Genomic DNA, 15,353 nt, shown 5'->3' on the forward strand with positions numbered 1-15,353 from the left:
CTACTATGCAAATGTATTCTATACTGAGAAGAATAAATCACATAAATGTTAGTTATTTCTAGATACTCTGTTCTTCAAGCTTTTACTTTTTTATTTTTTATTGTTTAAAGTATTACATATAGTAGTACATATATCTCCTTTTTTTCCCCCTTTGACCTTCCCCCTGCCTCCCCTAACCCCTGTCGCATGCCCTCATCTCCCCCCCCCCCCACAGTGTCTTGTGTCCATTGGTTGTGCTTATATGCATGCATACAGGTCCTTTGATTGATCTCTTTCCCCCACTCCCCAACACTCCCCAGCCTTCCCGCTGTAATTTGACAGTCTGTTTGGTGCTTTACTGCCTCTGTATCTATCTTTTTGTTCATCAGGTTATAATGTTCTTTATTTTCTATAAATGAGTGAGATCATGTGGTATTTTTCTTTAATTGCCTGGCTTATTTCACTTAACATAATGCTCTCTAGGTCCATCCATGCTGCTGCAAATGGTAAGAATTCCTTCTTTTTATAGCAGTGTAGTATTCCATTGTGTAGATGTACCATAGTTTTCTAATCCACTCATCTGCTGATGGGCATTTAGGCTGTTTCAAAATCTTAGCTATGGTGAATTGTGCTGCTATGAACATAGGGGTGCATATATCCTTCCTGATTGGTGTTTCTAGTTCCTTGGGATATATTCCTAGAAGTGGGATCACTGGGTCAAATGGAAGTTCAATTTTTAGGTTTTTGAGGAAACTCCATACTGTTCTCCACAGTGGCTGCACCAGTCTGCATTCCCACCAGCAGTGCACGAGGGTTCCTTTTCTCCGCATCCTCGCCAACACTTGTCGTTTGTTGATTTGTTGATGATAGCCATTCTGACAAGTGTGAGATGGTACCTCATTGTCGTTTTGATTTGCACCTCTCAGATAATTAGTGACTTTGAGCATGTTTTCATATATCTCTTGGCCTTCCTTCTGTCTTCTTTCGAAAAGATTCTATTTAGGTCCGTTGCCCATTTTTTTATTGGATCATTTATCTTCCTTTTATTAAGTTGTATAAGTTCACTGTAGATGTTGGAGATTAAACCTTTTCTTCAAGCTTTTAAATTCTTATGTTATCAAAGGACTCTGGCATGAGAATAAATGCATATATTTAAACCAAGAGTTATAAACATGGCTTATAGAATCTAGTTTTTTTAAGTAAGTAGGAAATGAAATCCAGTGATTTTTAAGTATTTTCTATTTTATGGGAGAATAGTTAAGAAAATTGCTTCTTATGGAAAGAATAGTAGTGCACTGATCATTTAGAAGAGAGAAAAAAATACCTAATTTAAATATAATTGGGAATTAAACCTGAGTTTTTAACCCTTTGGCCATTGTTTTTCCTTCATTTTGACAGGATGGAAATGGCATAGTATTGAAGCAGATGAAATATCGCTTTGGACCAGTCCCCCACTTCTTTGTATTCTCAATAATAACCTTAAACCTGCACTCTCCTACTACCCTGGGATTCCTGAAGCTTCTCACCAAGTCAATCAAACCAGGTTCCTCTCCATCTGGCCATCTTCTTGGTCCAGCCTTTATGTGGTCACCTTCTATGATAGACTACTACTTCTGAGTTACCGTCTCTTAGAAATAAAGTGAAACATATGCATAAGAATGTGACAACAATATCTAGTAATAGCTACAGTATTTTAATAGACAACCTCTTAACCCAAAGTCTTTAGAAAATAGGGGAAATTTGATTTCATTTGGAGAGAAAAATAAAAACAGGGAAATCTTTCCTTAACATTCTCCCTACTGTACTATGGACATATGCAGATCTTACCTATCATGAGGGGCCTGGGCTGTTTTCAAAAAAATACAGAAGGTAGAAAAACGAAAGACTATTAAGCATTAGACTAACCAATTGAACATGGTAAGAGATTTAATTTATTTACTTGTGAAAATACATTTCTCATTTTTTTTAAAGTTTTAAAATGAATAGTTCAAAATGTATGGAATGTGCATAAGCATTTCTAATGAAAATTAAAAATTATAGTGTAATCTAAATATCAATGTTCCTCTCATCTCCCTCCATAAATCATCCCCCCTCCCAATATTTCTTGCATTAGTAAGAAATATAGAATTTGCTGAAGATTACGAATCTCCCCTGGCAGGAGGGTCTTTTCTGCCTTTCCTCGTGTTCACTAGGCCTCTGGGATTTACATCTTTTCTGCCTTTCCTCGTGTTCACTAGGCCTCTGGGATTTACATCTAACTCCTCTCAAATATACTAACCATTTACTTCAAATTTCTCTCAGCTCCTTACTCTGCAGCTTAATGCAACTTCACGTCAATTTCTAGCTCCAAACTCAAACATGCAGATCTGTATATACCTCCACACCATGTGAGTCATGTTGGATTAAATTTTTTAAGTATATTTTTATTGATTTGAGAGAGGAAGGGAGTGGGAGAGAGAGAAATAAACATCAATGATGAGAAAGAATCATTGATTGGCTACCTCCTGCACGCCCCCTCACGCCCCCTACTGGGGATGGAGCCTGCAATCCGAGAATGTGCCCTTGACTTGAATCAAACCTGGGACCCTTCAGCCTGCAGACAGACAGGCTAGCCACTGAGCCAAAACGGCTAGGACTGAATTGAATTATTTGTAAGGACTTTCTATCTTGAACAGCCTATGATTCTATATTCCCATGTTACAGTCTTTTTAAATGAGAAGAGGACCTGACTGGTAGAATGACTATACAGGTACCCCCTGCTTTTCAATAGTTCACATTTCCCCACTTGACTCTTACAAAAACAAAACAAAACAAAAAAAAAACTACGTTAGTACCTAGTTTGTTTGTTTGTTTGTTTTTCATTATTATTTTTTTTTAATCCTCACCCTATGATATGTTTTCATTGATTTTAGAGAGAGAGGGAGGGAAAAAGAGAGAGAGAAAACAATCAGTTGCCTCCTGTATGCACCTGATCGGGTATGGAACCCGAAACTTAGGTATTGCCTTAATCAGGAATCGAACCCACAACCTTTATGTGTAGGGGAAGATACTCCAACCAACTGAGCAACCTGAGCAGGGCAGTCAATATCTGATGTTTATAACAAAAAGAAATCTTTAAAGGATTTTTACTTTTACAACAAAAATGGTGAAAACTGAAAACAGCAGTCAGCATTTGTTTTGCAGGGAGCCCTCATACAGGTAACACATACCCCCAGCAAAGAGAGGGGCCCTTCAGCTCCTTCCTCGGGAACTGTACTCAGCATCTCAGCATCAAGCCCCAGAGCTTTGAACTGTGAGCATCTGTGCTTTATCTAGATTTATTTTGTGCATCCATTAGCAAGATGTGTCCTAAGGTATTAGAAAAGCCCAAGAGAGCTAGTAGGGGTGTTTTGTTCAGCTTAAAACTGAGTGTAATTAAGCATTCCAATCCTAGTGAGCAAAGTAAATACTGCATGTGTTGAATTTTGGGTCTGGGATCACGCAAAAATTTCTTCCATATAAATTATGGTAACTGCTTCTTTGCTTTACACCATTTCGGCTTACAAAAGATTTCATATACTTTTGAATAGCAAGGAGAAACCTGTATCAAGTCAGGGAATTGGTAAACAAATTTGAGAATTTGTTCATTGCTGAGCTGCCCAATGGATCCTTAGGCATTATTCACTACCTTGTTCAGGTTAATTTTTTTTTTAATAAATAGGTAATTTAAACTTGTCTAAACTACATAAATAAAATGGCACTTTCCCACATCCTTTCATTGTTTTTCCAATAAAAAAAAATATGACTAATGCCCAGAATCCATGCTTACCCATTCTTCATATAAGTTAACAAAAAAACAACATATTCTATAAACATATAAATTGAAAATAATGCTAGTAACTCCATAATAATAGCTACAGATCAAAGATAAATATACTGCTGAGAGTTTAATAGTTCTTCGTTTATTCTTTTTCTATATTTTCCCAAATATAATTAAAGAGACTCATTACCTAAAATGAGTTTAATTTAAAGTTACAAAATTTAACTTTTAAAACCTCTTGTCAAACAACAAAAGTTTCCTGCCAGCGTGGCTCAGTGATTGAACATTGACCTATGATCACGGTTTGATTCCCTGTCTGGGGCTCATGCTGGAGGCAGCCAATCAATGATTCTCTCTCATCATTGATATTTCTGTCTCTCTCTCCCTCTCTCTTCCTCTCTGAAGTCAATAAAAATATATTTTAAAGCAATAAAAGTTGTGTGGCTAAAATATCCCTATGTTAAACTTCACTGGAACAAGTTTAGAAAGTTTTCATTAGAAGATAATATTTTTTCTCCTGATGTCTTCTAAATTGGAATTTACTTGATATTTTGTAATCTTCCAGTGCTAGTCTTTAGCTGAAAATTCTCTGTCCTGCCACCCAGCTGAGCCTTGGAATGTAATTCTTAAAATTCTTGTCAGTTTTTCAGGCACCTATGTAGGGGCTAACATCAAGAAATAAATTATTTCATTCAAAAAAATTATAACTTCAAGAAATACATCAAATAAATAATTGACTTGTGTTTTCTGTTTTTAAAATTCACCTCTAGCAAAATTATGATAAGCTATATAATGTAAATATTTTCAAAATAATTTGTAAATATTAGTACTTCATATATGAGCATTAAGTTTTTTAATTAGTTTTTCATTATATAGACATTGAAAAGAACAAAATTCTATTAGAGTAATATTTATAGCTTTGAAGGTTTTGTTGGCAAAAAAAAGCTCATTTAATAATGCGTTGCCAAAATAATGAATTCAAACAACATAAAGAAGTAATTTCAATGATATGATGTTAACAATGGCACTCTTTTCCAAATGTTTCTGATTCACAATTGTGAGATATTCAGCGTATTTAACACCAATAGTTTAAATTACTAGATTAAATATACACAATTGATATTTCACTTCCATTTTAATTTTTATATTTACATTAGACAGTTATGCATTCATTCAAATTATATAAATTCCCCTTCACTATTTAATGACTTAAAAGTAAATAATGGTTATTGATGAGTCCAAATGTCTCTCGGCTATCACATGGGAAAATGGCCAAAAACACACATCAAGAATGATGAGATCCAAAAGCAAACATTGTCTGGGCATCAACAAACTCACTATTTATTTAAGAACACTGGTGTTCTTGCTGACAAGGCACAATCCAGAAAACGGTGTTTTATGTTTATTTTAAGTAACACCACGTAGTTTTCATTCATGCTCAAAGTTTATTGAGTTCCCACTAAATGCCAACCATTTGCTAGGTTATGAGGAGTACAAAAGTTTAATGAGATACAGTGTCTGACTTCAGTGAGCCAACAATCTATTAGGGTAGATGGACAGATAGAATGTTCTAATGCAACAACATAAATTACCGTGCATGTAGAATGCAAGGTTTCCTGGAGTGGTAAAGAAGTAACAGTGGAGAAGCTCTAAATCAATTATGCAATCTAATGCATAAATAAGATGTGTGGGATCTAAACTCTGTAGCTACCTATGCAATTCAACAGATGGTAAAACTTAAAATTTGCATTCTTTGTATTCATTTCTGTTTGTGAAGGAACGTTGCCTGAAGAAGTGGTATGAATAGGTAGAGGACTGAGGGAAGTATACATATGAAAATGTGTAATTTCTAAATATTTGAGAAAAAAACAAAAACAGAAAGGAAAGAATCCTCATTTAAAAGACAATGGAACTTCCTGTAGGAGTAAGAAATAAAGACAAGCTGGCAGGCATAAAAGAAAAGCAGAATTTTCAGTTATTTATATTTTCAGGCAAAGCTAAGAATGGTGATTGTCATTTTAATATTATAAGCCCCAAAGACAGATATTTGCCCTTGTAGAAAACTACCAAATTTCCATGGGGCTTATCTAAGGTGATTGACCAAGCTGGTAGACCACCCGAGTAATACTAGTCAGTGATGAAACAGTATTCCTGATTTATGCTGCATTTCTTTATGATACTGTGGTCCTAGTAGTCTGAGAGTACTTCCTGAGTACATGACTTTTAAACTGAGAATTTTTTAAAGGGGCAGGAGTAATGAGGGAAGAGAATAGCCTTCCAGTCACAGGGGACAGCATGTACAAATGCTTAAAGTAAGAAAGAGCATAAAAAAAATACTAGACAAAGAGATGAGGGGAAGAGCATGACATGAAACATGAGAATTAATGGCATTGCATATCATCTTAGCTATATTAAATATTTTGGTCTTTATTCTAAAAACAATGAGAAGTTCAATGACTTTAATTAGCTCAATAATATCTAATTGGGGGTTCAGAAAGTTATCTGGCTCCAGTGTGGTGAAGAGATTTTAGAGGGCAGGAGTATATATAGGAAGATTAGTTAGAGGACTAATGCAATAGTCCTAGCAAGAGATGGTGAAATTTTTGAGCTACATTGATGGTGTAGAAAAGAAGAGAAATGGACAGATTGGAGAGACACTAGGAATGGTATTAAACATAGACCCAAACAAGAGAGCTTCTTCCCATTCTTTAGAAGGCACTCTCTGGCATCTTCCAGCTATGCTCTACCCCAGAGGACAAAAAGCACAAAACCAAGGGTATATGCCCACCAAAACTTGTCTTCCCCTTTTTCTAGACCATGATTCAGGCACCCTGACCCTGGAAGTCCCTATTCAAATAGCCCTGAATTTCTTCTAGGTCCTGAGAAGGCCCCTTACATAAAAGCACACCTTCCCATGGGCAGGCCATATCACTGATGTATGTACCCTTAGGCCTGAGAAGAGGCCAAGAGGCAACTGTTTGGAGGAGCCAGGACATTAGAGGTTGTTTCCACATGCACCTAAATGACGCCCTTTCATAGTACATGATGGAGCCCGTGGGAACCAGAGAGAAGAGATGGGCCAGGGATGGGGGCTGGATCTCCCCCAGGAAATAAAATTAGCAGTACCTGATGGACTAAAAAATGGGTGCTAAGAGATATAGAGATGATTTCTAGCCTTCTGCCTTGTACAATTCAATGGTTGTGATATGACAAAAACCAGAGCTACGTAGAAAGATCATTAGCATGATTTAGATATGTTTGCTTGTAAGCATCTTTGAGACCTTTGAGACATCTAAGAAGAAATGTCATATAGATAGTTATAGACACACAATCTAGAGGTCAAGAATATTATCTCTTCCAAGAAATTTAGATGAGAATGGGGCAGCTGAAGGGAGTTTAGAATCAATGAACCCTTTTACTTGTGAGCAGTTAGAAGGAAGTATGAAGGGTTCCACTAATGGTGGCTTCTATGTTCTCTGTAAAGTGTATGGGGGAACACTAAGAATGAAGAACTTGGAGTTGAATATTTGAGGAAACTGGGAAAAAAATTAAATATTTATTTAAAAAGTGAGGGCATGCAGTGAGCAGGGACATTGCCATGGGCTAAACTAAAAAGTCAGAAAACACTCTCTGTGGCACTCACCTTCCTCTCCAGCCTTTCACTGCCCTCTGCAATCCTCAAACCCATGTCTTAGACTCACCCCAGCACTATTCTTCTCTCAGGTGCCCCAAGCCCATCACTAGGACCCTGCTTTTAGTTCTATGTGCCTCCTCTCTGCACACCCTGTGCCAGAACTGTCATTTCTTAAGTTGTAGGCAAAGACAAGTAGGTGTTACTCTATTTCCTACAGAAACAACACCTAACCTTCCAAGAAACAGGGGAATTTTAGAAGGGACTGCTGTTCTGTCAGTGAATTCCTAATGAGTGGGATCTCAGACATAAGAAAATGAAGAGAAAAATCTGAGGCGCTGGTTCTAAGGTTCTTCAAATCTCACCAAGTAGGTCGCTGGGGCAGAGGTTAAAGACCCTTGTAAATAACCATTAGGGCCTGAATTTTGGTGCTTGAACCTTGTAATCTCCATTTGATTGTTAAGGAATGTTTTCTCTCTTCTTTTTTTTTTGGATCATTGCGGTTGTTAGATAAATGTTTACACGGAAATGTTATAATTTATGTCCCACATCCCTAATATAATAATGTTCTTGACGACATAAACCATTCTTACACTAGATCCATTGAATGCCTGGGATATAGGAGCCATTCTAAACTTTAATTGACTGCCAGCTTAATTTGACTGATCAGGAGGCAACTACAGCCGTGAGCAACTTGATATTGTGTGTCCTTCCATATTTTTCTTTTCTCATTAAAATGAAGTCTGGGGATTAGTTTAGTTAGAAGAATAAAGTGGAGGTAAGGGGGCTAACAGAAGCTGACTTCCTTCAATCCTGACCAACTAAAGAGACTGAAAGCATTCTAGCCCTTGGGCATTTGCGGTTTATTTAAGTTGCCCAATGATATATATCCCAACAGCCACATCCATTGCCCACAATGCTGCTCAGTTCTTAGCAAGTGCCATATAGCTGGCACGTCTTTGCTCTCCCCATCCCAATTCAATATTAATTCCTATTTATATTTTTTTATATTCAGGTTAAGTGAGTAAGCAAAGGGAGTGTTTAAGGAGATAAAATATGAAAATTTTTCCAATGACTCAACCACATAAGTGAAGCAAGTTCACCTGTAGAGAAAGTTGCTCATGGCCACTAACCACATAGGTACAATTTGTTCCTCTTCAGCCAAATCAAACTGACAACTACAATAGCCTAAATCAGTCCATCTAGAGGTTATTCTTTGGTTCATTCTGAGTATACTTTAAAACTATGAGCATATTCCTAGGAAGTATCAAGTATGAAATGTGTCTTCAGAGATGGGGAGGAGAGAGTATGGATAGCATTACTTTACTCAATAGGAAAAATCTGGTGAAAATAGACTTCAACACAGATACCCTTCTTTTCAAACTAAAACATGTTTTTATAGGAAAAAATAATGATTAGATTGCATGCTATTTCTTTATAATGGTTTCCACCCCCTGGAGTATGTCTAACTTATTCATGTGTTGGAATCTCTCTGTAGCTATGATCATCTAGAAAGAGTTTCTATACCCTGTAAATTTGAACTTATTTCCTAATGCCATATGACACAATCCAAAATATGTATTAGCCTTGACTCTTATTTCCAGAAATCTCAAGCTCCTTATTTCTAGAAATTTCTAAAACAAGCTCCTTATTTCCAAAAATCTCTAAAACACACCTACAACAGTAAGATCTCAATTTTCAAGTATTTTTATCAGTTTTTCATCAGTGCCAAGAAATAAATTTACTGTCTCATGACAAGTACATTTTTATTAGCAAAATAAAATGAATAGAATTGATCAGAGCACATTGCGTATATAGTGTATCACCCTGGCCAGTGTGGCTCAGTTGGATGGGTATTGTTCCATGCACAAAAAGGTTGCTGGTTTGATTCCTGGTTAGGGCACAAGTCCTGGTTGCAGACTTGATCCCTGGAAGGGGAATGCAGAAGGCAATTGATCAAAGTCTCACTCTCACCTCTCTCTCTCTCTCTCTCTCTCTCTCTCTCTCTCTCTCTCTCTCTCTCCCACTCTCTTTTCCTCTCTCTTTAAAAAAAATTTAAAAATCTTTTAAAAATATTGTAAGTATCATCTTTTCAAATTTTTGATACATATATTAGTATTAGAAAAAAGATTTGCAAAATGATCATCTTCTGGAGAAAACTAAGGAGGGTTACCATATAAAATGTATTTATTATTATAGTCATTGTCAAAAAATTTGAAGATCTGTTTCTCCCTTTAAAAATCACTTGCCATAAGCTCATTATGTCAGTATGTTCAAAATCAATTTATCATCTTCCCACCATAACTCACATCTAATATTTTTCCAAATTTACACATTTGGCTTAAAATACCATAATTATCCATGTCATTCATTTTCATAATGTTACAGTAATTTTAATACCTCTTACAACCTCGTGTATCCAGTTTGTCCCTAGTTTTGATGCTTCCTTTAAAATTTCACATTTTGTATCTGAGACAGATTGGTGCTCAGATACAAAACTGCTGAGTTAAGCAGAGGCAGAGTGGACAGTGACATCACTCTGGTTTGGGTTCTCACCAAATCATGCCTGAGTTATTATAATAAACTATCAATTAATGTTCAGACCTTGACTCTGTAATTAATCCTAGAATTTTCCTCTCCTTATAATATTGTAATGTTTCCCATTGCATTTTAAATGAATTCCAAGCTTCTTATACTGGTATCCAACATGTTCAATAATCTAATTCTACTAGTTTATATCAATCATGAAAGCAGAGATTCTATTTTTCTCCATCACTATAATATTCCCAGTGGATAACACATGACTGGTATGACTGGTACATGATGCATGTTCAATAATATATCTTGAATTGATGAGTAAGTGAATGTACAAATAAATGCAGGAATGGTCTCGATAGCAGAACCTTCTTTCTCACTCACATAAAAGTTCCCTTCATTAAATGGGTAATATTCATTGTGATACTTTTGAAAACTTCCAAAATATGACATTACTATAGGTAAGAAGACTCTGCATGGTGCTGTAAGGCCACCTCCATGTTTCTCGGCATGCCAAGTTCATTTCCAGAAAAAAAAAATTCTCTTTATTAGGTTGTCTCCCACCATGAAGACTCCCTCCTACTTTCTACCTATCTAAACCTTTCTCTTCTTCAGAGCACACCTCAGAACCTTCTCTCCCCCAGGCTTATCTTCTCCTCACTCACTTCCAATATATCTGCTGCATTGTTTTAATTCTTCGTCAGATCTCTTGGATTTTAGGGTTGTAAAGTACCCATCTCTGGCAAATTTAGGATTATTGTAAAGAATCCTACACATTCCTGTCATATAGTAGGTGCTCCATAAATGTAAGTTGAATGAATGAGTGAATGAATAAACAAACAGATAAACAGTGTCCAGCCTGGAGTTCATCAACTCCTTGATAGCCATGAAAGCATAATGAAAGTTGTGAGCTTATTGTTAATATTGCAAAAATAATAATAGAAATTTTGCATTTATTCATGACGAGGCTGTTAACACTCAAGTGCCTTTACATTAGCTTAGAACTATATCAACTCTATTAAGTGTGTCAGGAGGAAAATGACAAACATTTATAAAGTTATTTAATAAACATTTATAAAGTACTTAACTGTGTCAATCCCTGTTCTCAGCAGTGCTCGGCATTAGCTCATTTACTCCTCAAAACAACCTTACGAGGGCAGCACTGTTATTACCTCTATTTTACAACTGAGAAAACTGAGGTTAAGGTAAAGTAACTGAAATTATAATTTGGCCAAGGTCAATAGTGAGCAATAAAGCAACAATTATGAACTCAGGCAGCAATTTCCTTATATTAAAAAATATATATTAGCATTGTCAGTAGAAATATTTTTCCTTGTATTTGAGCTGCAGAACATGACATGAGGATGGACCGTCTTTGCCTTATGCTTTATTCTTTGTTCTCCTGAAGTAATATCTCCAAGTGTCATAGAGACCTTGCTTTTTCCTTCCTGTAACAATCCAGAGGCCACAGCAGCAAGAGAGATAGTTGGTAGAGGTGGCAGTACAAGCTGGAGAGGAAAACAGGCACTGGCAGCCAGGTTAGGAATGAGGCACTAAAACATCCATGAATATTTCAAATTTCACATAATCTGACAGTAAGTGAAATCGGAATCCACTCATTTACATTATTTTATTCTACAGTTTAAAGGAGTCAACGTTTTAAAGTATTTTAACTTTCAATAGTTACTTTGCCACGTCTAGAAGACATGTAGCAAGCATACTCTTTCATAACTCTAAAAGCAAAGTCCTTCTAAGGCACACAAACACCTGCTGCTCCTCGGAAGACGTGGTTTGAGTTTGTTTTCAGTTTAGTTGTACTAATAATTGCCCTTTCAAGCTAAGTAGGTTGGAAGAGATATCCATGGAATTTGTTTGAAGACAGATGGGCTCTCAGATACAAAACTGCTGTGTTAAGCAGAGGCAGAGTGGACTATAAAGATACATACAAATGCAAACCTCATGAAAGTAGCCACCCAAAAAAAAAAGGTATTCGTGGTTCTGAGCACCATTTCCGTAATAATTTTCTGGATGAGATATGCAGCCACTCCATAGAACTGTTGCTGCATATTTTTCTTTTTTATTCATTCATTCAATTTTTTCGAATGAATATCGAGTGTCTTTCATGTTTATAGTGTCCATAAACATGTCCATAATTATCATTCATTAAGAGCAATGATTCAGAAACAGATTTCCCAAGTTTAAACACCAGCCCCATCACCAGAATTGGGCAAGTTAGTTCAATTTTTGTCCCTTGGTTTTCTCCCCTCCATATTAGAAATAATGTTATTTAATGGGGTCACTCTGAGAATTAAATTAGTTCATGCATGAACAAGTGATGGCATATATTGACACTCAATGAATTTTAGCTGGCATTATCATTATTACCATGAGAAAAAGCAGGCTGGGACCAGCACAGGCTCTTTCCTCAAAAATGTTCAAATGAAATTGCACCAATAGGCACAGATGCCAGAACACTTAACCAAGAAGGCAAAATAGCACATGGCTAACTGCAGACAGGCCTGTAGAGACTCTTAAGTTGTCCACATAGGAAGGGCTGGAGAGATCTCTGTTGGGCAGGGTGGTCACAGGTGCTACTTAATCAGTATCTTAGAATATCAGTATGACATGGACATTCTGCTATCCTCATTATTCAGACCAATTCAGTGCTAATAAGCTAGAACTAAATTTTAGGACTGGAAAGGTTATTAGAGATAATTGGTTCCATGCCCTTTGTTTTAAAGACAAGAATATAAAGGCCAATTAGTCAGCCCATCAGCATATATTTTTTTGATAACCTACTATGTGCCAGCCTCCATTCTCCAATCTCTAGGTGCCAGAGATTCAGCAATGAGCAAAATATACCTAACCCTTGACCTCATGAAGCTGATATCCCAGTGGAAAAGACAACAAATAAACAAGTGAATGTAAATAAATATCTAATTTCATGTACTGTTAAGTTGAAGATAATAAAATCAGGTACTGTGAGAGAATGCGACTAGTGAAAGGCTGTAGCTTTCTAAAAGGGTGTCAAAGAAGGCCTGTTTGAGAAAGTGGCATTTCAGTTGAGATCTGAATGATAACAAGGAGACAGGCATGTGAGATTGGGGCAGGGGGCAAAGGTCATTTGAAGTCAAAATAAGTCAAACGGCTCTAAGAAGGGATGAGAAGAAGGCCAGGGTGGCAATAGTGCAATGAACAGGGGCAAGTAGACAAAGATGAGATCCAGAGGGAGGCAGAAACTGAGCTCTCGGGACTTCAGGAAGGAGATTGAAATTTATTCTTAAGTAGCAGCATGACAAGATCTGATTCAAACTTTAGAAAGATCACTGTCTGATGTAACAGACCACAGTGGGCAAAAGTGGAGGTAGGAAATCCAGTAGAGTGTGGCAGTGGCAGTAGCCCAGGCAAGAGATGATGGTAGTTTAAACTAAGATTATCGCAAAGGAAATGGTGACCAATGGTCAGATTCTGAATATATTTTGGGAGTAGTGCTGTCAGCTCTTCCTGATAAATTAAATGTAATGTATGAGGAGGAAAAAAGATGCAATAGTGACTCTTGGGTTTTGAACTATGCTGGAGCCATTTATGGGTAGGGGTACAGGAGAGGAAGGTGAGGGATGATATACCAGATTTAAGGAAGATAATTAGTAGTTCTGTTTGGCCTTGTTATGTTTAAAATATGTCAGACATCTGGTAGAAATGTCATGTTGTTCAATCCATGAGTCTAGAACTCAGGGGAGTGGTTCTAGCTATGGATAAAAAATTGAAAAACTAGATCACATAGATGTATTTAAACATTGGTGTGTTTAAAGCCCTGGATTTAAATGAGATCATCTGATCACCTCAGAAGAGATTGTAGACAGAGAAGAAATGGATGCCAAGGACAGAACTACAACATGTAGGGAGGGTCTTGAGGGTGGAGGAAGAGCCATAGAAACCTATTGGCAAGGAGCAGCTGTGAAGTAAGAGGAAAACCAAGAGTGTCTGTGTTGTAGAAGTCTAAGAAAGAAGTAATACAAAGTTCTGTTGCTGGTTAGTGGCAGATAGAACTGCTAACTGTATATGTGTCTTAAACACAGCAGAGGCCTTAAGTTTCTAGTTACTTTATTTCTGTATTACCACCAGTACTTAGTAGAGCTAAATATATGGCAAATGTATGACTAGAACTCACTAAGTAATTACTATTGATTAGTTATACATGTATGTGACACATGAAAACCAAGTTTACCTTGATAGGAAAGGTAATAAATTTCTATATTTACTATAGTCCCACTGACTTGCAAGTGGATATTTCTGTGTAATATTACTTGGTTATCCTCATGAGCAATAATTGCTTAATCATATCACACTCTCTGAATTTGTGACTCAATACCTATCCTGTTGATATAATACCTAAATATTTTGTGACTCAATACCTAAATATCTTGACCTGAATTTGTGACTCAGTACCTAAATATCTTGACCCTAAGATTTAAATAATCTTGTGCAAAGAATGAGATAGATTAATAGTTGTGTTTAATTTGGATAAATAGTTAATTCAAAATCTTTCTTGAGAATATACATTGTGTCAGAAACAATTTTTGACCTTATCAAATTCACAAAATTGTGAATATGCACAGTAATTTTTCCCAATGATTTTACAAATTAAAAAGCCATGACAGGCCAAAAAATATGTATAATACAAGACATTAGGCCATGACTTGCTAAATACAGGTGCAAGCAATGTGCACTTTTATGCATTCATAGTACTTCTAAATTTTAATATGTAGAGATAGTCAACCTGTTAAACTTTATAACCACCTGTAACCATAGTTAATTCTTTTTCCATACACAAAAGCATCTTGAAGAAATCCTTCAACATATTAAAGAATGAGTTCACTAAAAATGTTTAAACTATAATATCAGACCATCCACCACATTAAAGGCCATTGACTCAATGTTTTATACTTTAACCCTTTACCACAGATAATTTGCAAAACACAGGAAGACAGCAAATACTTTACAACTCGAATCAACAAAGAGTGAACTATGTCCATGGAAAAGTATACTTTGGGCAAATGAATTACAGAAAGTCCACACACAAAATGACCTCACTGGATGTGGGGAGAAAGATAAATGCTGAATCCAGCAATTGTGTTATCAGTCTGGGAGACCTCGTGGGCAGAAATTCAACAAATAAGTCCCACTTTAATATTCAGATAGAGAAGCCACTAAGCTCACAGTCTGCCTGCATGTGATCCTCCTTCCACGCAGGTTTACCTCCTGCCACTTGCCAGGTTTTGCCATTGGACAAGTTACTTAACTTCTGTATGCCTCAATTTCCTCAATTATAAATTGGGATCATGAGTTTGTTTTAAAGGAGTCAATGATTTCATACATATGACTGGATAGTAACAGGCACATAGCAAA

Source organism: Eptesicus fuscus, chromosome 2 (assembly GCF_027574615.1).
Source record: "Eptesicus fuscus isolate TK198812 chromosome 2, DD_ASM_mEF_20220401, whole genome shotgun sequence".
Taxonomy (NCBI): Eukaryota; Metazoa; Chordata; class Mammalia; order Chiroptera; family Vespertilionidae; genus Eptesicus; species Eptesicus fuscus.